This window comes from Caretta caretta, chromosome 1 (assembly GCF_965140235.1).
Source record: "Caretta caretta isolate rCarCar2 chromosome 1, rCarCar1.hap1, whole genome shotgun sequence".
Taxonomy (NCBI): domain Eukaryota; kingdom Metazoa; phylum Chordata; order Testudines; family Cheloniidae; genus Caretta; species Caretta caretta.
In genome coordinates, this window is record NC_134206.1 from 251,463,253 (window position 1) to 251,487,587 (window position 24,335).

Consider the following 24,335-nt stretch of genomic DNA (forward strand, 5'->3'; position numbering starts at 1 on the left):
CAATGCAGTAGGACTGCTAACCGTCGTCATCGTCATCATCCACCGCTTCCGCTTCCACTCAGCTCTCCTGATGCTATGAATCCACCTCGCAGGTCCTCTATATGACTGTCGTCATCCACCACTTCCGCTAGCACTCTGCTCTCCTGCTCTCCTTGTGGTCTCGCAGGGCCGCTTCCGCTGCAACTCTGCTCGGCTGCTCTTGTCTTGCCATACCACGGCAAACGTGCAGCCCGCTCAGCTGTCGTGTCCTGGCAGCAGACGGTGCAGTAGGTCTGCAAAATTGGTCATACAACCACCGCTTCCCCTGCAACCCTGCTCTCCTGCAGATGACATACCACAGCAAGCATGGAGCCCGCTCAGATCACCGCGGCAGTTATGAGCATTGTAAACACCTCACGCATTATCATGCAGTACATGCAGACCCAGAACCTGCAAAAGCAGGTGAGGAGACGATGGCAGAGCAGTGACGAGATTGATGAGGACATGGACACAGACTTCTCTCAAAGCACAGGCGCCGGCAATTTGGCCATCCTGGTGGCAATGGGGCAGGCTCATGCTGTGGAATGCCAATTCTGCACCTGGGAAACAAGCACAGACTGGTGGGACCGCATAGTGTTGCAGGTCTGGAATGAGTCCCAGTGGCTGCAAAACTTTCACGTGCGTAAGGGCACTTTCATGGAACTTTGTGATTTGCTTTCCCCTGCCGTGAAGCGCAAGAATACCAAGATGAGAGCAGCCCTCACAGTTCACAAGCGAGTGGCAGTAGCCCTGTGGAAGCTTGCAACGCCAGACAGCTACCAGTCAGTCGGGAATCAATTTGGAGTAGGCAAATCTACTGTGGGGGTTGCTGTGATCCAAGTAGCCAATACAATCACTGAGCTGCTGCTATCAAGGGTAGTGACTCTGGGAAATGTGCAGGTCATAGTGGATGGCTTTGCTGCAAAGGGATTCCCTAACTGTGGCGAGGCGACAGATGGAACTCATATCGCTATCTTGGGACCGGAGCACCAAGGCAGCCAGTACATAAACCGCAAGGGGTACTTTTCAATGGTGCTGCAAGCCCTGGTGGATCACAAGGGATGTTTCACCAACATCAGCGTGGGATGGCTGGGAAAGGTACATGACGCTCGCATCTTCAGGAACACTGGTCTGTATGAACAGCTGCAGCAAGGGACTTACTTTCCAGACCAGAAAATAACTATTGGGGATGTTGAAATGCCTGTAGTTATCCTTGGGGACCCAGCCTACCCCTAAATGCCATCCTAAATGCCATGGCTCATGAAGCCGTACACAGACAGCCTGGACAGTAGTCAGGAGCTGTTCAACTACAGCCTGAGCAAGTGCAGAATGGTGGTAGAATGTGCACTTGGACGTTTAAAAACACGCTGGCGCAGTTTACTGACTCGGTTAGACCTCAGCGAAATCAATATTCCCATTGTTATTGCTGCTTGCTGTGTGCCCCACAATATCTGTGAGAGTAAGGGGGAGACGTTTATGGCGGGGTGGGAAGTTGAGGCAAATCGCCTGACCGCTGATTACGCGCAGCCAGACACCAGGGCAGTTAGAAGAGCACAGCAGGGCACGCTGCGCATCAGAGAAGCTTTGAAAACCAGTTTCATGGCTGACCAGGCTATGGTGTGACAGTTGTTTGTTTCTCCTTGATGAAAATCCGCCCCCTTGGCTCACTCTACTTCCCTGTAAGCCAACCGACCTCCCCTCCCCCCTTCGATCACCGCTTGCAGAGGCAATAAAGTCATTGTCGTTTCAAATTCATGCATTCTTTATTAATTTGTCACACAAATAGGGGGCTAACTGCCAAAGTAGCCTGGCAGGGGTATGGGAGGAGGGAAGCACCAGGTGGGGTTGTGGATGAGGGGAGGAGGGAAGGACAAGGCCACACTGTATTTCAAAACTTATTGAATGCCAGCCTTCTGTTGCTTGGGCAATCCTCTGGGGTGGAGTGGTTGGGTGCCCAGAGCTCCCCGTCCCACCCCCCCCCCCCGCTTTCTTGCGCATCTGGGTGAGGAGGCTATTGAACTTCGGGAGGAGGGCAGTTAGTTATACAGGGGCTGCAGTGGTGGTCTGTGCCTTTCCTGCACCTCAACCATACACTGGAGCATACTAGTTTGATCCTCCAGTAGCCTCAGCATTGCATCCTGCCTCCTCTCATCACGCTGCCACCACTTCTCCTGTTGCTTCAGCCATCTATCCTCTCACACGTCCCTCCTGTCCTTGCGTTCGTTTTGTGCTTTCCTGGACTCTGCCATTGTCTGCCTCCACGCATTCTGCTGGGCTCTTTCAGTTTGGGAGGACTGCATGAGCTCAGAGAACACTTCATCGTGAGTGCATTTTTTTCGCCTTCTTATCTGCGTTAGACTCTGGGACGGAGATGCTAGTTGCAGCGTTGAAACATTTGCAGCTGTTGGAGGAAAAAAAGGGAGATTAAAATTGAAAAAGACACATTGGCCATTTAAAAGGAGGGGCTGATGTTTTCGGGTTAACATGCAGCACAAACCCAACTAACCCCCCCCCCCCCCACACACACACACACCCAATTCTCTGGGATGATCGCTTCACTCCACCCCCTACTGCATGGCTAACAGCAGGGATATTTCTTTTCAGCCACAAGCAAACAACCCAGCAGGAACTGCCACCTCTGATGTCCCCTTAATAAAATTCCCCTATTTCAACCAGGTGACCATGAATGATATCACTCTCTTGAGGATAACACAGAGAGATAAAGAACGGATGTTGCTTGAATGCCAGCAAACACCGGGACCACACGCTGCCATGCTTTCTTATGCAAGGATTCCAGACTACGTGCTACTTGCCTGCTGTGGTAAAGTGTCTTATCATGGAGGACGCAATAAGGCTGCCCTCCCCAGAAACCTTTTGCAAAGGCTTTGGGAGTACCTCCAGGACAGCTTCATTGAGATGTCCCTGGAGGATTTCCGCCCCATCCCCAGACACGTTAACAGACTTTTCTAGTAGCTGTACTGGCCGTGAATGCATCCCAAGTCTTCAGGGCAAATTAATCATTAAACACGCTTGCTTTTAAACCGCATATTATATTTACAAAGATACACTCACCAGAGCTGCCTTCTCCGCCTTCAAGGTCCGGGAGCCCAGGTTGGGAGGGTATTGGATCCAGGGTGATAAACAGTTCCTGGCTGTCGGGGAGAATGGTTTCTCCAGTTGCCTGGTGTGTGCTATCTTCAACCTCCCCCTCCCCATGATCTTCCTCGTCCCCAAAATCCTCATCCCTGTTCCATGAGACTCCTCCCTTGCAGGAGTCCATGTACAGGGGTGGGGCAGTGATGGGGCACCCCCTAGAATTGCATGCAGCTCATCATAGAAGCAGCATGTCTGGGGCTCTGACCCCAAGCAGGCGTTTGCCTCTTGGGGTTTTTGGTAGCCTTGCCTAAGCTCCTTAAGTTTCACACGGCACTGCTGCGGGTCCCTGTGATAGCCTCTGTCCTTCATGCCCTTGGAGATTTTTTCAAATATTCTGGCATTTCATCTTTTGGAACAGAGTTCTGAGAGCACGGATTCATCTCGCCATACAGCGATCAGATCCCGTACCTCCCTTTCGGTCCATGCTGGAGCTCTTTTGCAATTCTGGGACTCCATGATCACCTCTGCTGATGAGCTCGCCACACTGGCCAAACAGGAAATGAAATTCAAAATTTCACAGGGCTTTTCCTGTCTACCTGGCCAGTGCATCCGAGTTAAGAGTGCTGTCCAGAGCGGTCACAATGGAGCACTGTGGGATAGCAACTGGAGGACGTCGAATTGCGTCCACACTTACCCAAATTCAACCTGGCAATGTTGATTTCAGCACTAATCCCCTCATTGGGGAGGAGTACAGAAATCGATTTTAAGAGCACATTAAGTCGACAAAAATGGCTTCGTTATGTGGACGGGTGCAGGGTTAAATCGATCTAACACTGCTAAATTCGACCTAAACTCATAGTGTAGACCAGGGCCTAGACTCCATATTCTCACTCCCCTGAGACAACTAGTCCCCTCTGCTTTTTTCTTCCGATAACATGTGAAAGACAAAATATCCATAGATCTCTAGTTCCAGGAGGTTCCAAAGTCTTCATCTTCACTCCCAAAATAATGTGCAAAATAGAAACTGAAAGCCTCCCTTGACCAAACTGCAAAATTATATCCAAATGAATCCAAACTAAATTCTCACTTTTGTGAAGTCAGTGCATAGTTGGGGAAAGGAGAAATCTCCTTAACACTGAAACAAAATGCACTTACACAAACAGGATTCAGGATTTACATCCATCTCCTAGCCATCAGTTTGTGTTTTTCTCTTAGCCTTGGTTAATAAACCATCTGTCTTCCTACAAAGGTGAATAGTCACCTATGATCCCTTCTTCAGTTCTAGACACATAGTACAAAAATCCTGAGAAGATGCCGATGGCTCTCAATTCCCACAGACTTTGATGAGATTTGAGGGGATTCAGGATGTCACAGGAGGCTCTCAGCAGCCTACAGGCTCCTCCCGCTACACCTGTCCAAATTAGGGTGACCAGATGTCCCGATTTTATAGGGACAGTCCCAATATTCAGGGCTTTGTTTTATATAAGCACCTATTACCCCCCACCCCGTCCCGATTTTTCATACTTGCTAGTTGGTCACCCTAGTCCAAATACACACAGGCACATATACACGCACTCCCACATCACACACATTCCTAAAACTACAAGTCAGCCTCTGAAGCAACTCACCAGTAATTCAGCACACATCCTGCCTCCATTCTCCAAAGCTAGACCTGCCTAGTTTCTCTTCCATATGTTTCTCCTAAAGCAACAGCACAAGTGTCTATAAATGAAGAGCCTTTAAAGTAAAATAAATTGACCTCTACAGGCCCCAAAAGTCCTGGGAAATGAGATGAACAGAAGAAGCCAGACCCTCAGCTGGTGGGAAAAGGTGCTGAACTCACTGGGGCCCAGACCTAAGGGTGTGGCCTAAATTCTGCAGCAAGGTTCTTTCTTTGCTGTCTATAAAATTCCTTTGCTGAAAAATTTAAAGAACAGTCATTACAAATAAATAAATAAATAAATAAGAATGAAAAGAGACAAGTTACAAGCCCAAGACTGGGGTGATTATCAATAAGCCGAAGAGCACTTGGTGCCAGCAACGGACTGAGCCTTGTATTCTCACAGACAAGCAACTCCGGCCTCTGGCACCACAGCCAGGGTCAGGAGCTGTGGCTGCATGGGTGCCAGATGAAGGGGGTGACTGTGTAAAGAGCAGCTGTGGGGGGCGGGGGGAGGGAAGAGGAGGTGGGCAGGAGAGGGGAGTGAGGAGCTGCTTCTGTCTGAGCACCCTTGCAACGGCAAAGCTGCCTGTAGAAGGCTGGCTTCCTTGCAGGGAGGGAATCTGCAGGGGGTGTTATTTGCTACCACCAACTAGCTGTGTCCAGTGCTAATGCCAGCAGAGAGAAGCAATTGGGATGGGGAGACAGAGAGAGAGAGAGAGGTTCACTGTGTAGATAAATATAGTAACATACATAGCTAAATCTATGCAGATGGGCTGGATAATAGGAGTGATCTAATTGGCTAGTCATAGAATCATAGAAATGTTGGTCTGGAAGGGACCTTGAGAGGTCATCAAATCCAGCCACCTGCAGTTAGTCAGGACCAAGTAAACTGAGACCATCCCTGACAGGAGTTTGTCCAACCTGTTCCACAACCTCCCTTGGAAGCCTATTCCAGAGTTTAACTACCCTGACAGAATTTCCTAAAAATCTGACCTAAATATCCCGTCCTGCAGATTAAACCCATTATTTCTTGTCCTTCTTCCAGTGCACATGGAGAACAAATGAGTACAGTTTTCTTCATAACAGACCATGATTTAAAAATTGTCAGTTATGTAGAATCCACCACACCCTTTGTTAAGTTGGTCCAATGCTTAATTACTCTCACTGATAAACACTTACACCAGTTTGAATTTGTCTAGCTTCAACTTCCAGCCATTGGATCATGTTATACTTTTGTCTGCTAGATTGAAGGGCCCATTATTAAATATTTGTTCCCTGTGTAGGTACTTACAGACTGTGATCAAGTCACCCCTTAACCTTTCCTTTACTAAGCTAAATAATTGAGCTCCTTGCGTTTATCACTATAAGGCATGTTTTCTAACCGTTTAATCATTCTCGTGGCTCTTCTCTGAACCCTCTCCAATTTATCAACATCCTTCTTGAATTTGTGGGCACCACACAAGGTGTTTCAGCAGTGGTCACATCAATGCTAGCTAGATACAGAGGTAAAGTAAGTTCTCTGCTCCTACTCTAGATTCCTCTGTTTATGTATGCAAGGATTACATTAGCCCTTTTAGCCACAGCTTCACACTGGGAACTCATATTCAGCCGATTATCCACCAAATCTTTTTCAGAGTCATGGCTACCCAGGACAGGGCCCCCCATCCTGTAAGTATGGCTAGGGTGACCAGATAGCATGTGTGAAAAATTGGGACCAGGGACAGGGGGTAATAGGCATCTATGTAAGAAAAAGCCCTGAATATTGGTATTGTCCCTATCAAATCAGGACAACTGGTCTCCCTAAATATGGCATACATTCTTTGTTCCTAGATATAAATATTTTTGTTTAGCCATATTAAAATACATATTGTTTGCTTGTGCCCAGTTTACCAAGTGATTACATTCCCAGGCTCTCCACTGAACCTTTAGAGTCTTCCAGTAAATTTACACACACACACACACACACATACACATACTCAATTCTATACATACAGGCTGATTTTTTTTCAGGAGCCTATGGGAGTTGGGTGCCCAACTCCAATTGAAAATCAGTGGATTTAGAAAGTCTGAGTCCTTTATGTCCTTGGTGAATGCATTTCCACAGTTCATTGCCATGAAAACCCTAGATGGGCTAGAAATCTATGCCTGGATGTTTAGAAGCTCTCTCTTGATGTGTTAAAATGCTTTGGCAATGTCCTTATCACTTACATTGAAAACCCCTGAGGGTGGGATGAGACATTTTCTGTCTGCAAAACCCTGGTTCTGCAATCAAATAAAATTATAAATAAACCCCAGTAATCCCAGTGGCTTCTGGAGCAATGGGGCAGAATGGCGTGGCCCTCATATCTACCTCACTGCTTCCCAAGCTGTGGGCTGTGCATCTCCAGTTGGCTGTCCATGGGGGTTGGGAGCTTGTTTGCTTTCTCTGTGTCAAGTCTTCTGCTGGGGTAGATTTGCTCAGCCATCTACAACCAACCACAGATTCCAGAAACACCCTGTAAGGCACTGTGCCAGTTATACAGCTCTATAGAAACTGTCACAGGGTGCACCTGAAGAGCAGCGGTCATGAATGGCTGAATGTGGGGTTGAAGGAGGAGAATTGGTTGAGAATGCATATTCTGCTGTGATTTAATAAATCAATTAATTAATAAATAAACAGATAAATAAAATAATAATAATGGGCTACTTTAGTTTTAGCAACTTTTTTTAAATGGTGTCTTCCGGGCTGGGTCTTGAAAAGGCCTGTTTGAGTTGGGGTTTAGTAACAGAGAAGGCTCTGGCAGACCCTCCCCACCAGAGCTGCTGTGCAATGTACCATACATACAAATGCACACACATGCTGAGCACAGGGCAACTCTCAGCTATTGCTTTAATGGCTCGTGCACTGGGGAACAAGAATGTCACCCCCTAACACTCCCCTATATCCAGACACAAGGCTTCCCCTTTCCTCCTGTCTCCTCCCACCGCCTGATGTACTTTACAGTGACTGGCTGCCAGTGGCATTCAACCAAGCTAGCAGAGAAAAGCTATGTCTACCCTGCAATAAAAGACCCATGGCACGGCTGTGGCTGGCCCGGGTCAGCTGACTTGGGTTCGCAGGGCTCAAGCTGCAGGACTATAAAATTGCAGGGTAGATGTTCAGGCTTGGGCTGGAGCCCAAAGTCTGAGAGCCTGCAAAGGGGAAGGGTCTCAGAGACCAGGCTCCAGCCCACGCCTGAGGGTATGTCTATACTGCAATTAAACACCTGCGGCTGGCATGTGTCAGTTGACTAGGACTCACGAGGCTCGGGCTGTGGGGCTGCAAAATTGCAGTTTAGACATTCAGGCTTGGGCTGAAGTCCAGGCTCTGGGATTCTGCCCTATTGTGAGGTCTCAGACCCGGACTCCAGTCTGAGCCCAAATGTCTACACTGCAATTTTACAGCCCAGTAGCCCAAGCCCTTCAAGCCCGAGTCAGCTGACATGGGCCAGCTGCGGGTGTTTAATTGCCGTGTAGACATACCCTGAATGTCTACATGGCAATTTTCAACCCTGCTGTCTGAACCCACAGGCCTGAGTCAGCTGACCTGGTTTCTGATACTCGGTGCTGCAGGTTTTTTATCGCATCACAGACATACCCTAAGAGAGAGTGAGAGAATATTGTGCTAATGACCCACAGAACATTGCAAAACATATGATGGGAATAAAGGAAATGAAAAGATCAGGCCACTTTTCAAACAAATGCAATGACAGAGAGTGAGGTGGACAGGACTACTGACTGCATCTGCAAAGCATTCGAGGGAACTTTCCAGCTGTTGACGGCTGCTGTGGGGACATAATTAAACGCAACTGAAAATCGATGACCTGCAACTTGTTCCAGCAATGCCAAATGACATACACACATTTTCCCCCACTCATCCCCAGTGCAACCACAAACATCTGTTTTATTGCTCCCAGTATCAAAAGTCACAGGGATCTCACCTGAAAACCTGCCCTACCCTGGCATTCACTCATACGCCATCACGCCATCATCTCCTCCCTTGCTCTCCCCACACTGTTTTCAAAGTTCAGGGCCTCTTTGGCAAGGACAGCCCAGGCTGTGTGTCTGATGGAAAACAGCAGGAAAAAGCAGACATCCCCCTGTAAAGCATCCTTTGCCTGAAATCCCTTCAGACTTTCATAGCTTAGAGGAAATGCAGGACTTGATAATGAGTCATGTGCTCCTCTGGGAAACTGGAATGATTTCAGAAGAAGAGGAAAAATGTTTAAATCGGATCGAGTAGAAGGCCAAACTCAATCCTAAAGGGGGCAACTCCAGAGACAGGACACACTGTCCATGCAATGCGACCATCCACATTGGAACTGGAACATAATGATGGCTCAGAGGCCTAAGGAGTGTTCTGGAAAAGACACAGCTCCTCTATTGGAATGGGTTTACTTCAGCTACCATGGTGACTGGTATGGTATGGTACGGCGTGGCAGGGCATGGCATGGTATGGGTAGATGCATGGATAGATAAATACTGATCCCCTAACTGATACTGCATTTGTCTATATCGCTGAACTATCTTTGCACTCGGTATGATTGGCATGATTTGTTCTGGGACTGAAATAGTGAAGGGTGCATTAGCAGAGCTGTAGAAGAACCCCAGAACTGGAATCACAGGGATGCCAATGGTGAAAGCTGATATGCATCAGCAGAGCAGTGGGCGGGGTCCTATGGCTGTGGAAGTTGCAGGCCAGGTGAACTGGCAGATCCAGGATTACAGATCACTCCTGAAGAAGGCTCTCACTGGCAAGACACACTCAGCCATTCTCATACACGCTGTCACAACACCCCTCTACATAAACACACTAACCTCACTCCCAACACACAGAAACTCTGAAGCAACCTCACACGTCTGGTGCACCCATTGATACAGTTACCAAACACACTTCTTCCCAGCTCCCCCTGCTCCCCTGCCAGGCCTCCCGGTACCCTGCATTCTGGCACTTCCTTTTCTAGCACTTTTTAATGTGGATTCAAATGTAGTTTACTGACAGTGCAGTATAAAGAGATCCTAATGAGAATCAGGCACACATTGCCCTCCCTATACAAAGCTGATAGACCCTTCCATGCCCCGTGCCCCACACTCCCTGCCACAGCCTTACATGTGTCCTGTCACTTGTGCTTGCACACACACAGAGCATCCTCTCCTTCCTCTTCATACTCATATGTGCTTTCCGATTACTCCAGCATTCAGGCTATAAGAAACTGCCAGCCTTCATCCTCCAGGAACTCACATCCTTCCCTCTCCAGTCAATGAGAAAATGACAGTGCAAGAAAAAAAATGGTCACCACCAATGGGATCGTCTCAAGTCTGGGGTACAAACTTCTCCGTCATGTTGCATAGCTACTTTACAGCAGGTGTATAAGACGACTGAATCCCCTTTGCAGAGCACAAACACAGTCTGATGTTGGCAGAGAGTGAGTTTTATGGGGATGCAAGTTTCTGGTGCGTGAAGCAGCCAAAGTTTTATGGGGATGCAGGTTTCTGGTCGGTGAAGCAGCCAGAAAAGTGGATGGAACATAGATTTTCCCCCCTGCCTGACTGAGCCCGACACCCCATTTGTCACACAATACGTGACTCTAGTGTGTTGTTAGATCCTGGGCTGCTCCTGGGTGCCTATGTAGTGATTGTGGCCAGGAGTGCTCGTTTTCTGCTAAGTCTGGCGAGAAAGGTGCAACCTTTCCTCCTATGCAAGGATGTTGCCACGGTTGTCACCGCTTGGAGATTTGATTGGTGTCATGTATTCTACAGGCAACCACATCTTGAGACTACCGAGACATGGAGGTTAGTGCAGCACAACATAGCCTGCTTATTAAATGGAGTTGCACACGGTGGGAGCAATTAAATTAGTAAGCTGGTCAATAAGCAATAAGTAGAATTCAACATGTTTGTTTTAACCAATATTGCTTGGCACCTGGTCCTACTGACACAGCTGAAATAAGTCCAGTAAAGGGGCTCCAGCCAGAGCTCTCTCACTATAAACAGAGGGGGTTTCTAGCAGGGTGTTCTCCGTGAGAGGTCCTGGAGCTTGGAACTCCCCTCGTGGTCTGCCAGAGCCTGGTCTTCCTAACCTACTGGGCATGAAGAAAAGGCTGTGGTTTTTCTTGGGCTTTGAGGTTAGGGGCTGGGAGTCAGTAGGGTTTGGCAGTTACTGATTTATGCATGGGCAGCCCTTCACATTCTATTGTATTGCATATTAAAATCTATGGGATACGCACTCGTAGCATAGGAAGTACTTCAGTGGAGATTTACAGAAACAGAGCTCCCTCCAGGGCTTGTCAACCGCTCTCATCAGCCACCTCAATCAGAGGGGGCTGCCTGAAAGTGACATGAGGTGCTGCTTCCACCACACTCCCCGCCTTGTCTTCTTCACCAGGAAGGAAAGGACCATGTTTCATCCCCAAATTTGAACCCCATGTATTGATGCCCCCTGACACCACTAGGCCAATTTGTTTATTTGCTTTCATCAAAATTGGAATTAAAAAAAATCAACCTCCACAGTCATTCAGCACCAGCCCTACTGGTCTAAAATACCACCCATGAGGAGAAGCCCACAAATGCGGGGTGTCACAATTTCGGGACTTGGCAATGTAAACCTGTGTTCTCTGTGACCCAGGCAGGTGTCCTCCCCACTGATTCCCAGTCAGGTGCTCTGTGCTCAGGTACACTCCAAACTACTTTAACCCCTGACTACACTTCACACAGACTGAGACACTTCAACTCCCTGTCCGTCCTCCCCACCCTAACGGCTCAGTAAAACCCATCATTCAACATGGAAGCAAAATCTGTCCTTCCCAGATGTTATGGGCATCCCAGATCCCTGACCCAAAGTCCAGAAGTCACAGAGATATGGTGTAATCTAGTAGAGTGAGCACAGGGCTGAGGACCAGGCATACCAGAATTCTAAACCCAGCGCTGCCACTGTCTTACTATGAGGCCTTGGGAACATCACTTAAAGTCTCTGTAAAATAGAAATAAATAATAATACTACCCACTGACCTACCTCATCAAGGTGTTGTGAGGATTAGTTAATTATGGTTTGTAAAAGGCAACTGCAATATTAAGTAAATTGTGTTACAGTCATGCTCCTGAGGTGCACACAGACAGCCTGAAGATGAAAAGAATCCCATTTCCTCCCAAACGATTCAGTTTACATGAGAGAGATTAAGAATGGCAATGCAGCAGTGGTCGCCACATTCTATCCTATTCAGGCTCTTATATTCCACTAATCGCTGTGTTATCTGACTGCCTACATGTTGGCCTACGGAGCCTATACACCAGGGGTGGCCAAACTTATTGGCCCTCTGAACCGCATACAACAATCTTCAGAAGTTTGAGAGCCAGAGCACACGTGCCAGGAGTCAGGGCTTGGGGCTTCAGCCCCACTCCCGTTGAAGCTCCAAGCCCTGGCAGGTGAACCCTGCAGGGCTGAAGCCCCGAGCCCTCCTTCCCACTGGACAGAAGCTCCTATCCCCCTGCTCCACAGTGCAAGGCAGAGGTCCCAAGCTCTCCCTGCCTCACCCACCCAGTCTGGTAGGCGGAGAATGGGGTGGCGGGGGGGGGGGCACTTGCGAGCCTCACTTTTAATGGTAAAAGAGCCACAGTTAGACCACAGTTAGGCCATCCCTGCTATACACCATTGCTTGGAAAATGAGAGTGTCACATAGGGCTTGCCATGTCCAATCAGACCACTGGTCTGGCTATTTCAGCACCCAGAGCTGGCTGTTAGACTGAGAGGAGGGGACTCTAAAGATCACATACACACTTTCAATGTAAAATGTTTCTAATAAGCTAGGGACATGTCCCAAGAATCTTCTTACCAACTTTCCCCCCAACTTCTGAGGCCAGTCTTTTGCATAGTGGGGTTGATAATGGTGGCTAGCAGTTGACTGCACTTAGAGGGAGAAGGCAAATCATTTTGCAGGCCTGCTTCAAAATATTAAGACCTTCTCTGCCAGCATTCTGTATTTGGAATCCATCAGTGCAAAATGCTTCACAGGAAGGTTAAAAAAAAAAAGGCCATAATGCACCTGGCTAAATGCCCTTCACTCCCAGCGTCAAGCCTTAAACACATGACCATCCCTTCTATCCATGGAAGTAGAGAACACCACAGACATTACTACAGCAGTTTCAATCACATTGTGGGCAAGGCCAGAAGATGTCTGAGGTTATGTTCTTGAGCCACCAAAAGTTATCTATACTGCCAAAAATCAGGTACCTAATTCACCACCAGTGCAACTCCATCAGCAATAGTACGGGTGAAAGCTAATGTACAGACAGATCTAAGACATATTTACCACTGTTGTTGCCCTAGTGGGTTAGACCAAAAGTGCTGGTGGTAAAAATATCTGAGCCCTGTCTACACTGAAACATTTCTACCACTAGTGAGATGTCTATATTTCTGCTAACACTGTTCATTGTGTTGCCTTATCCTTCCAACCACACACAGTCTATTTGTCTGATGTGGCCACCCGATATGTCCTTTCTGATGTGACATTATGAGCTATTTGGGAAAGATACTTGCCTTCTTTGTGTACGTAACCTAGCCCAATTACCTTTGATTTACGTCCTTAGCTGCTATTGTAATACACATAACAAATAGTAATAATAATTGTGAAGCTGCATCAGTGGTGAATTATGCTTCCATTTTTTCATAGTGTAGATGCACCTTCAGGAGACACACAGGAGAGGCTATCGCTGGTATCAAGAATAAAGCACAGCAAACCAGATCTGAGCTGACCCATAAATGTGCACATATTGTGCTACCCACTGGGGGGGTGGGGGGGTTTCTACCTTTGAAAGGAAAGTAAGACAGAAAAGAAATCAGACAGACAGCATCCTTGGAATATATGTAGGAATATATAATCATGCTCTCTCTCTCTCTCACACACACACACCATAATTTATCTCTTCCTCCTCCTGTTTGACATTATCCTCTGTTCTAGTATCATAATCTGTTGCTACGGAAACAACTATGATGTCACAAAGAGAGGATTATAGATGTCTTGAACAGGAAGAAAAGGTACATTATAATGGGAGAGAAAAAGACACCTACAAATAGCTGCTGAGTAGGAGACATTCCAGGAACAGCAAATGTGAAATGGAAAATAAACAAACAAGTGGCATTGATGTCGCTGTAACTGGGAATAGAATTTGGCCCATCATTTTCAAAATAAAAAGGTGTTTACAGTTTTTACCCCAAGAAGCAAAAAGCATCTGTGCAAAGCTGTTTAAGCATTTTCAAAAATTAGTTTTTCTCAGAAATTCTTTGCAAGTTTCCTTGTGGAGGATATTCTCTCAGACTCACTGATTGAGGCTGGGTCTCCCTCACATCACTACACTGTGTGTGTTCCAGAACTCCCATCAAAAGTGCTGGCATAATGCACCTGTAACAATATGGCTGATCAGTAGGGATCTTGTTGGTTGGCTGCCATCTTATGGGTCCTTTTGATCTTTAATCAGAAATAAATAGAGAAGCTCCGAACTTGTTTCCAAGTCACTGATGACTCAGAAGAAAATGCTCTTGAATACCTATGGGTCAATGTCCTAACAGATAAAGCACAAGGTGGGGTGTTAGTTGGTGTCTGCTACCAACTGCTAAATCACACTAGGGAACAGGATGACCAGCTCCTTTGACACCTATCTATAATGTGTAAGGAAAAACGTGCTACCCTGAGGGACTTCAATATGAGTGACATATCCTGGAGATCTCATGCACCCAGTACTAAAACATCCTTTCTGAACATTATAGAGGAGAATTTCCTAACTCAAAAAGTGTTGCAGCCAATACAGGGGAATTCTATATTAGACCTTGTCTTGACAGATAAAGAGGAACTGGTCACAGAACTAGAAATTAATAGTAATTTAGGTACAAGTGACTCATAGACTTAAGACAAGAAGGTACCATCATGGTAATCTAGTCTTACTTTCTGCACATTGCAGGCCACAGAACCTCACCCACCCACCCACCCCTGTAGTAGGTCCAAAACCTCTTGTTGAGTTACTGAAGTCCTCAAATCTTGATTTAAAGACTTCAAATTCCAAAGAATCCACCATTTATTCTAGTTCAAACCAACCAATGACCTTGACTTGTGCAAGCAGAATATAGTTCAGACCAGGGATATATATCCTTGGTGCTTTAAAAGGGCCAATTTCACTCAGCTGAAAACAACGATGAGCCAATCATCTGGCAGGAAGATTTTTAACAGAAAAAAAATGTAAATGATCATCGGGACTTGTTTAAGAACTTTACTTTACTAGATGCCCAAAAAGCCACAATTGAGGAAGAAAGCCATATTGGTTGAAAAACCAACATGGTTTAGTGGGCAAGTGAAGGCAGCTGTAAAAAAATAAAATATTTATATATACAACAAACAAGAAATAGGAAGTTGATAGTAATGAATATAAATAAGAAGCTAGGAATTATAGAAAATTGATAAGGGAAGAAAAAGGACACAAGAAGAAATCTATGTCCAGCAGTGTTAAGGACAATAAGGAGTTTTTAAAATATACTAGGAACAAAAAGAATCCTAACAGTGGTATTGGTCCTTTACTATACAGAAATGGCAGAATTACCAATAATAATGCCAAAAAGGCACAAGTGTTCAATAAATATTTATGTTCTGTATTTTGGGGGGAGAAACAAGGGATGTACTCATATTATATGCTAACACTCTTTCCAGTCTACTAGTATCTCAGGAGGATTTTAAACAGCAGCTACTAAAGTAGGACATTTTTAAGTCAGCAGGTCCAGATAAGTTGTTTTTAAAAAGCTGTCTGAGGAGCTCGCTGGACCATTAACGTTGATTTTCAATAAGTCTCGAAGCACCAGGGAAGTTCCAGAAGACTGGAAGAAAGCTAACATTGTGCCAGTATTTAAAAAGGGTAAATGGAACGACCAGATAATTATAGACCTGTCAGTCTGACATTGATCCTGGGAAAGATAATGGAGCGGCTGGGACTTGATTAATAAAGAATTAAAGGAGGGTAATATAATTAATGCAAATCAACATGGGTTTATGGAAAATAGATCCTGTCAAACTAACTTGATATCTTTTTGTTGATGAGATTACAAGTTTGATTGATAATGGTATGGTGTTGATGTAATAGACTTGGATGTCTGTAAGGCATTTGACTTGGTACCACATGACATTTTGACTGAAAAGCTAGAAAGGTATAAAATTAACATGGATCACATTACAAGGATTAAAAGCTGGCTAAATGATTGGTCTCAAAATGTAACTGTAAATGAGGAATCATCATCAAACAAGTGTGTTTTTACTGAGATGCTGCAGGGATCGGTTCTTGGCCCTGTGCTATTTAACATTTTCATTAATGAGCAAGAAGAAAACATGAAATCATCACTGATAAAGTTTACAGATGACACAAAAACTGGGGGAGTGATAAATAATGAAGATGACTGGGGACTGATACAGAGCAATCTGAATTGCTTGGAGCAAGCTGGATGCAATCTAACAATATGTATTTTACTATGGTCAAATGTAAATGTGTATATCGAGGAACAAAGAATGTAGGTCATACTAAAGGATATGGGGGCTCTATCCTGGGAAGCTGTGACTCTCAAAAAGATCTGGGGATCATGAGGGACAATAAGCTGAGCATGAGCTCCCCGTGTGATGGCCAAAAGGGTAAATGCAATTCTTGGATACATAAACAGGAGAATCTTGAATACAAGTAAAGGGGTTATTTCACCTCTATAGTTGGCACGGTGCGACCGCTGCTGGAATACTGTGTCCAGTTCTGGTGCCCACAATTCAAGAAGGATGTTGAGAAATTGGAGACGGTTCAGAGAAGAGCCACAAAAATGATTACAGCAGTGATACTCAGACTTCAGTCGTTCAGGAGCCAAATTAGCAATCAACATTATCCAAAAGAGCCACAGTAGTGTGAATGCATTGTTTTGTTTACTATCGTACTATATATTCACATTTCAACAGTATGAGAGGGGAAATATATTATTCTCACAGCAAAATGACTGACCAAGTATTATTATTTTATCAACTGCAATTGGTTAATAACATAGTAAAAGCATCTGATTGGTTAATAACTTAGATTGGTTAATAATTAAATCACACAGTGTTTTAATATCATGTGCTGCAAAGAGCCGCAGGGGACACATTTAAGAGCCACTTGTGGCTTGCAAGCCTCACTCTGAGTATCACTGGATTAAAGGATTAGAAAACATGCCTCGGAATGATCTACTCAAGGAGCGCAATTTATTTAGTTTAGCAAAGAAAAGGTTAAGGGATGATTTGATTACAGTCTATAAGTATCTACATGGGGAAGAAATATTTAATAATGAGCTCTTCAATCTAATAGAGAAATGTGTAACATGATCCAATGGCTGGAAGTTGATGCTAGACAAATTCAGACTGGAAATAAGGCATAAGTTTTTAACAATGGGAGCAATTAACCATTGGAACAATTTACCAAGGGATGTGGTGGATTTTCCATCACTAACCATTTTTAAACCAAGATTGGGTGTTTTTTTCTAAAAGATCTGCTCTAGGAATTATTTTGGGGAAATTCCATGGCCCGTGTTTTACAGGAAATCAGACTAGATGAATAGAGTGGTTACTTCTAGCGTTGGAATCTATGAAAAAAACAAGTGGATTACATCCAATAGCAATAAACTCACTAACCTAAAATGATAAGCAAGAAGGACTCTTTCCTGTCCTCCTAGGCAAGCATAAAAGCAGAGCCTCATTGATACAATGGCAAATACATTGGTACAGCTGATCTGATGTTAGAGAAAAGAGAACGTTGGGACCAATGCTGTCAAGCCATCCAGCTTTCATGCCAGGCACACCTATTTACTAAGTCACACACACACTGGATGCACCTTTAGATTTTTATACATTTCAATCACCTGGCCTGATCGTGAGAATGGGGCAGACAGACAGAAAGGAGAGATTATGTGACAGCCACACGTGCCTTTGCCGCATTATGCGCAGACATAAAATTGCAGAAAATTTCAGCACTCAGGGATTGTAGGGGTCTTCCAGTGGGTCTATTTGAATTGCTTCTGTGTTTGAGCCCTCGATTTGGAGTGGCTGATAATGGTGATGGGGGAACCCCAAGAATTTCAGTGTTAGGAATCAGATCAATTAAACCTCAAAAATTCTAATACTTCACCAGAGTTTACCCAGATTATATGAACTTCTTAATCATGTGGAATTGGACTGGGAATTTCCCGTGAATGGAATTTCTCAGGCAATAGCATCCCTTTTGCTTCCATTCCCAGCTAGAGCCAGGAAGTGCCTGGAAGTACAAAGATGAAAAATAACGGAACAGGGAAGTTGCTAAATGAACTTTGTTCAAGTTTTGGACCAAGGTTTGGCTCCTATTTTACATTAACCTATTTGCCTTTCCCTTGTTTTCCAGGATCAGGAGAGCACAGTGGGAAACAAAGCTGATATTTTGATGGGGGGTGAAATTTGGGCATGAGTCACTGTGTCCCTATGAAGTTGTCAGTCTTTAGAGGAGTTCAGTAAGGAGCTATGCATTGTGGAAATGTTATTCCAGATGACCAAGCCTTGCTAATCCCCTTAAGTGTAAAGACTGTAATGAACAGGAAACATTGCTGCCCTCCTGAGTTTTCTGGGATTGCCAAGCTTCCTGGAATATCATTGGGTCTGACAGAACATCATCACCTTGTGGTGTGACTATTTTATCACATTTTAAATGTGGCAGCCTTAAGTGATCTCTTTACCCTTTCTTCTTCTAGAGGTAGATGTCAATGCAGACACTGGAAGCTGAACAGGGAAGAGAAAGGGGCGTGATTAAAAGCAGTGCTCAACTTTTCTAATCAAATAGCCCGTTCAGTGGAACCTGACAGACACTGCTACATTATCAAACTGCTGGGGAGACCTTAAAAATACTGTAGTACATTCTGTAGTCCGCAACTCAGCAAAACTCCCACTGTCTTCAGAATTCAGTCTATGGAGCCTGATTCTAAACTCACTTACAGCAGTGTTATACCTGTGTGGCTCCATTAATTTAAGTGGCATTACTGCTGATTTACACCTGGTGTAAGTGAGACCAGAATCAAGCCAAGAACTGGCTAGAGAAGCTTGGGCATGGGGAAGTTCACAGTGCTGCTGCTCATTTTGTACCCACATTGTAGATAAGTAGAGGACTTCATTCTCCAGGGCTGACATTCCTCCACTGGCTTGAAATTCACCTGGATTCGTCAGCCAGTTTATAAAATACTTTGAACATGTAAAGAACTACACAAGTGCACAGTGGGAATTTATTATTAATTATTATACCAATAGACAGTAGGGTTTATTTATTCTTTTTAACCCTGACTTTTGATTCTCTACGGTTATACGTGTGGATCCGGAAATGTCCCTCACACCATGCTATTGGAACATGGGGAGCTCATTTACTTCAGTGTCACTCCACTAGTTTTAATGGAATTACTCTTAGTTCAGGTCCCAGTTCAGAAAAGCATCCGTATTCAGGAATGGCGCTTAAACCCGTGCTCAAGAGCTTTCATGAATCGGAGCCTTACCCTGGTGTGAGAGGAGAATCGGGCTCACTCTCTCCACCGGTCAGCTGTAAATGTTCACAGGAAATAAAGTGACTTTGCTTTTTCTATGCTATATACACACAAACTGAGCAGCTGCTGACTTGGAGGAACGTTATCATTTGGGTCTGAATGTAGATTTTTAGAACGGTTAAAAAAGTGAAATAATTTTTAGGCCAACAGCTCCAAAAGAGGATGCCTAAAGTTAGGCTCCTAAATCCATATTTAGGTATATAAATAAGTAAGAGACCCTTTTTTCTAATTAGGGTTTACATCTCTCTTTTGGTTATGCAGCAATGTTTGTAGCTGGACTGGTCCTTAATAAAGAGGTGGATAAAGTGAATAAATCTTCCACTAGAGCAACAAATAAAAGACAGCAATGATAATAGTAATACACTGAACTTACAGAATACAAATTCCCGAGTGAGGGTGAGTAGTCCATTTACAAATGGACTAACTAAGGCACAGAGTCTAGGTCAAAGGGACTGTTCATGTGCTTAAAGCGTGACACATATGTAAGTACTTTCCTGAATTAAGGCCATAGATTAAGGGTGGGATTTTCAAAACACACAGTCTTGGCCTAACTCTACTGCACAGAAACCTATTGATTTCAATAGGACCAGAGTAAGGCCAACACCGAGTGCTTTTGGAAAATCCTACTCTAACAGTCAGGTCCAAAGTCATGCACCAAACCAGCTCCCCAGGCACCTGCTCTTACCACTGGTCCGTGCTACACCATCCTGAAGTGAAATAGTCTCTGCCAGTCTGAACACAGGGATGCTGTACTCACATCTGAGCTACAGTTTTCAGTAATTGTAAGAATGGAGGGCTCTGCAAATTTCTCACGTGGGGGACCACTTTGTGAGACACAGGGACCCTCACAAGGACTCACCTCCAGGCCCAACACCCCAATCCTATAATGGCTTGGCTCTCAAAAACCTTCACTCTGGAGATCACCAGAGAGGTTCTCCACAGCTACCATATGCCAACGGTTGAAAACCAACGTTGTGTGGTGGCCCAAACTTATAAACTGGGGTAACTAAAAGCAGGCACCTAGATCCAAGCCTAGTCTCCAAGTGGCCTGATTTGCAGAGGTGATGAGTGTTCAAAATACCCATGGAAGTTAATTAGGGTTGTGGATACTCACCACCTCTGAAAATCAGGGCAATCATTGAGATGCCTAAAATAATGAATAATAATACTACTCAGCTCTTATATAGTATTTTTTATTCATGCTCTCAAAGAGCTTTACAAAGGAGGTCACTATCTTTATCCCCATTTTAAAGATGGGGAAACTGAGGCACTGGGAGGGACGGTGACTTGCCCAAGTTAAACCTTTAGGCACCTAAGCCCCTATTCTGCAAACTGACCATGATTTTCAAATTTGGGCCTGATGCTGCATACACTTATGGATGTGCTTAACTCTCTACATGCACGGTGAGGAATCCAACTGAAGTCAATGGGGTTTGTCACTTGTGTTAACTTAAGCCGATGTGTAAGCCCATGAAGGAGCCAGCCCAAGCCTGAAGTGTGGCCAGTATGCATATTCCTGCATTCTGAGTGGCTGTTCCCCTCAGAACACATTGTCTATCTGCCCGCACTATCCTAGCCCTTACAGGGTTTCTTCCACTTCAGAAAATAAAACAGCATCTCTCACCCATTTCATCTCAATAATATTTAATCATTAGACATTTCAGTATGATAACAATAACTATAACTGGAGGGGATTTTCTGTTATCTTGGAAACAACCACCTCTTGAGCTAATAAAAACCTGTGCCTTTGGTCCCAGCACTGATTTAGCTCAGGTGATGGTTATTACCTCATAAACAGGAAGCTCCATTCAGTTATTATCCCAGCGCACAGAGTTTTGGGGCAAAGCCCTTCACAAAGTGCCAAAGGTTAATCCATTAAAATGATCACATGTTGCCTCTGTAAACTGCCTGTCCCAGAAGCTCTGGGAAAACACTAGCCAGTTAAATAGGATCTGACCTTAGACATGTTCAGGGTCAGAATTTCATGCCTCCAACAACCTGATCCTGCGAAGAGCTCCCTGGGGGCAAACCTTTCTGCCACCATGAAGCCCCATCAATGTCCCTGTAGTGGCTAGGTAGAATTTACAGAAAATACAGATATTAATTCTATAAGCCACCCACACATAAAACTACTGACGCTGCTGCTAATAATAGACTGTAAATTGCAACAAAGTTGTCAAAGATAAGTAATAAGCAAAGCACAACAGCATCACACCAAAACAAGAGGTAATAATCATTCTAAAAATAAAGGTTAAAGCAAACTAACACCCCTTTATGCTGTGCTCTGAAGGCTGCCAATCTCAGGTGCTGGTGAGCCACCCAGGAAAGGGCAGGTGAAATTCACTTCTATGCAGAAGGCTGCACAAAGTCTGTGCACCACTTAAGTCCAGCTTATGCACCCTTAAAATAGGGCTTGAGTGGGACTTCAGTGGTGCATAGGCTTTTTGCTTGACCTCTGCACAGGGCAGAATTTCACCCAGCAAGAGTATCACAACTGATTTGAGCAGAAAGGTCGATACAGGGTGAGGCGCCATCCTCTCTCAGAGTCATGGGACCAGGTGCTCCACTGGTGTGACTCAGGATAGCTCTGCTGAAGCCAGGGGAACTTCATCAGCTAACACCAACTCCGAAACTGGACAACTTATTTTTAATGCCAGTGAGGACAGTTATGCTCATCTAGTCTGACCTCCTGCATAACACAGGCCATAGAACCTCACTCAGTGATTCCTGCATTTAGCCCAATAAGTTCTCCACTCTCTATTAAGATTAAAGCGACTCAAATCCAACCCAGGTGCTGAACATTAGTTTTAGTTGCCTTTCTATTTTTATTCTGCTCGGTCTATTTTATTTCCTTCATTTTACCCTTTCAGGTCTAAAAAGGAAAAAGAACAGGAAAGGCTGGAGAACAGGAATGTGGCAGGTGAAATCCTGACTCTACTGAAGTCAATGACAAAACTCTCCTCGATGTCACCGGGGCCAGGATTTCATCCTATGTATTTACTTATTATGCACGGTCTGGCTCACAAGAGCTGCTACTTGGGCCAGCAGTTTAGTATCGTCACGCAGAGCACGCACCGAAGTATTCAGAAAGGTCTTTGTACATAGCTCACTTAAACAGAGATGTATTGGAATCATTTAATAAATCTTTTAATGTGTCACATTTTCTAACAACATGTTTTTGTAAAAGAGCTCTGTGCTTTCAAACCCGTACCGCTGGGAAAGATATCTTCTCACATATTCCATCGTCCGTTTTGGTGGTGGTGGTGGGTGTAGGGGGGGTATGTGTGTTACAATAGTAATCCATTGACAGCGCAAGAGTCAAACAATAGGAACAGAGGAGCTGTTACGTACTACAGCACTGAGCCAGCACCTCTACAATTATGCTTCCATCAGGGGCTTAAATGTACCTGATGCTCGGGAGGAAGGCTCAAGAGAGCCTGTGATATGCAGACTATCATTTCGGGAAGGAAAGACCAGAACCACACACTCTCCTTTTACGATTAGATTCATATTCTACATGCAAGTAAGTGCAAGTTTCCATCCTTGCCCTGTAACGTGTCAGGGAACTCTGAAGAACTCTCATGACTATCAGGGAGGACAGCATAGCCATGAAACACCCGCCCCCCCCTCCCCAAAAAAACAGTCCAACCCACAAACCTATTTTAATGCAAAATTCAACCCCCCTTGTACCTTATGTGGACTCTTGAGAGTTGGGATATTGCAGATTTTCCAGCTTTAAGGATTGGGATGTTTTAATAGGCTGCAAAGTTTTGCTGTGGGACCTTCCCTGCTGCAAGACTGTTATAGATGGCTCCAAACAGGCCTTCTTTATAGGTTGTTGGGTTTTTTTTCAATCACCCAAGTGCCTTGAAGCAGCTGACGTGAGAGTGCAGTAACTGTTAAACTCCGGCTAAAAGCCTCAATGCGTCACCATGAATCTAGAGAAGAATCCAGTATGCTGGCTCCCACCAGGCTGATGTCCATTAGACTCAATCTTCCTGTAATATTTCAATTGGAGATGGTGCCATGCACTTTTGCAGAAAGAAGGCATAATGAAACATTTACAGAAATGAGCTCAGTTTTCCACAAAGGAGATAAGGTAAAAATCATGTTCACACTGCCCTATAGACACTGTTAATTATTCTCTCCTCAGATCAAGGGGGTGAGTGTGACAGTAAGCTAAATGTCCCTCTTCTGGAGACCTGGGGGACATCATAAATGAACATGATCTTGGAAGATTCATCCTATCCCACAGTGGATTTTAGTCCACATCACAAAATCACTGCATAATCCAACCTGATTAGTAGAGTCTGTTGCAGAGAAGCTCAGGACGGGGACAGCAGGCACTGTGATGTAGGACAGGCCTAAAGTGCACTGGACTAGCTGTGTAAGGAGTCCAGCACTGCAATAGCAGGGAACTGATTTGGTCAGGATTAAAATGCATTGGCAGTGTTACCATCTGTGGGGCCCCAAATCTAGACTAGCAGGGAAGTGAGGCAGGTAAAGATTCGGATGCCCTTACACAGCTGGGAAGTATGGAGCCCAGGACAGGAACAGCAGGTCAGGATGGAGGTGCAATGTCAGAGCAGGGTGGGCACCTACTTGCCTCTAGCAATTTCTGTTAGCATCTCGCTGCCACAAGCCTCACATCCAACCATGACCATGAGCATTGCAAAAGAAAGGCTTTCCAAATAGAGACACTTCTTTTCCCTTGAAAGGGCAAAGCCTGCTCCTAACAGTTCTTCATTCAGTGGCAAGTTTCTTTTCTAAACCAGACCTTAACCGTCCAGCAGAGGGCGAGTTCAGGAGGTGTTTAAAGAGAAACATTATTTCATTTCATTTCAACACCCCAGACAGTTCCAGCACTGACTGTAGCCCCTTTTTACAGATACAGTTTAATAATAAATGTCCCTCATTGTTTTGCACACTCTCTTTTTTCAGCAGATC

At 44.9% G+C, this 24,335-nt stretch overlaps 1 protein-coding gene and 1 long non-coding RNA gene across 3 annotated transcripts in view; both read right to left on the reverse strand.

Annotated features, from left to right (window-relative positions):
• The window catches only part of HIPK2 (homeodomain interacting protein kinase 2), a 186,674-nt gene that overhangs the window by 160,569 nt on the left and 1,770 nt on the right, over positions 1–24,335 (reverse strand). The gene's annotated exons all lie outside the window — the stretch shown is intronic.
• On the reverse strand, positions 1,763–24,335 carry LOC142070078 (uncharacterized). Its single transcript, XR_012666009.1, has 3 exons — positions 23,079–24,335; positions 3,091–3,170; positions 1,763–2,419 (listed from the first exon to the last, which is right to left on the reverse strand). It is a non-coding gene; the product is annotated as an uncharacterized LOC142070078 (long non-coding RNA).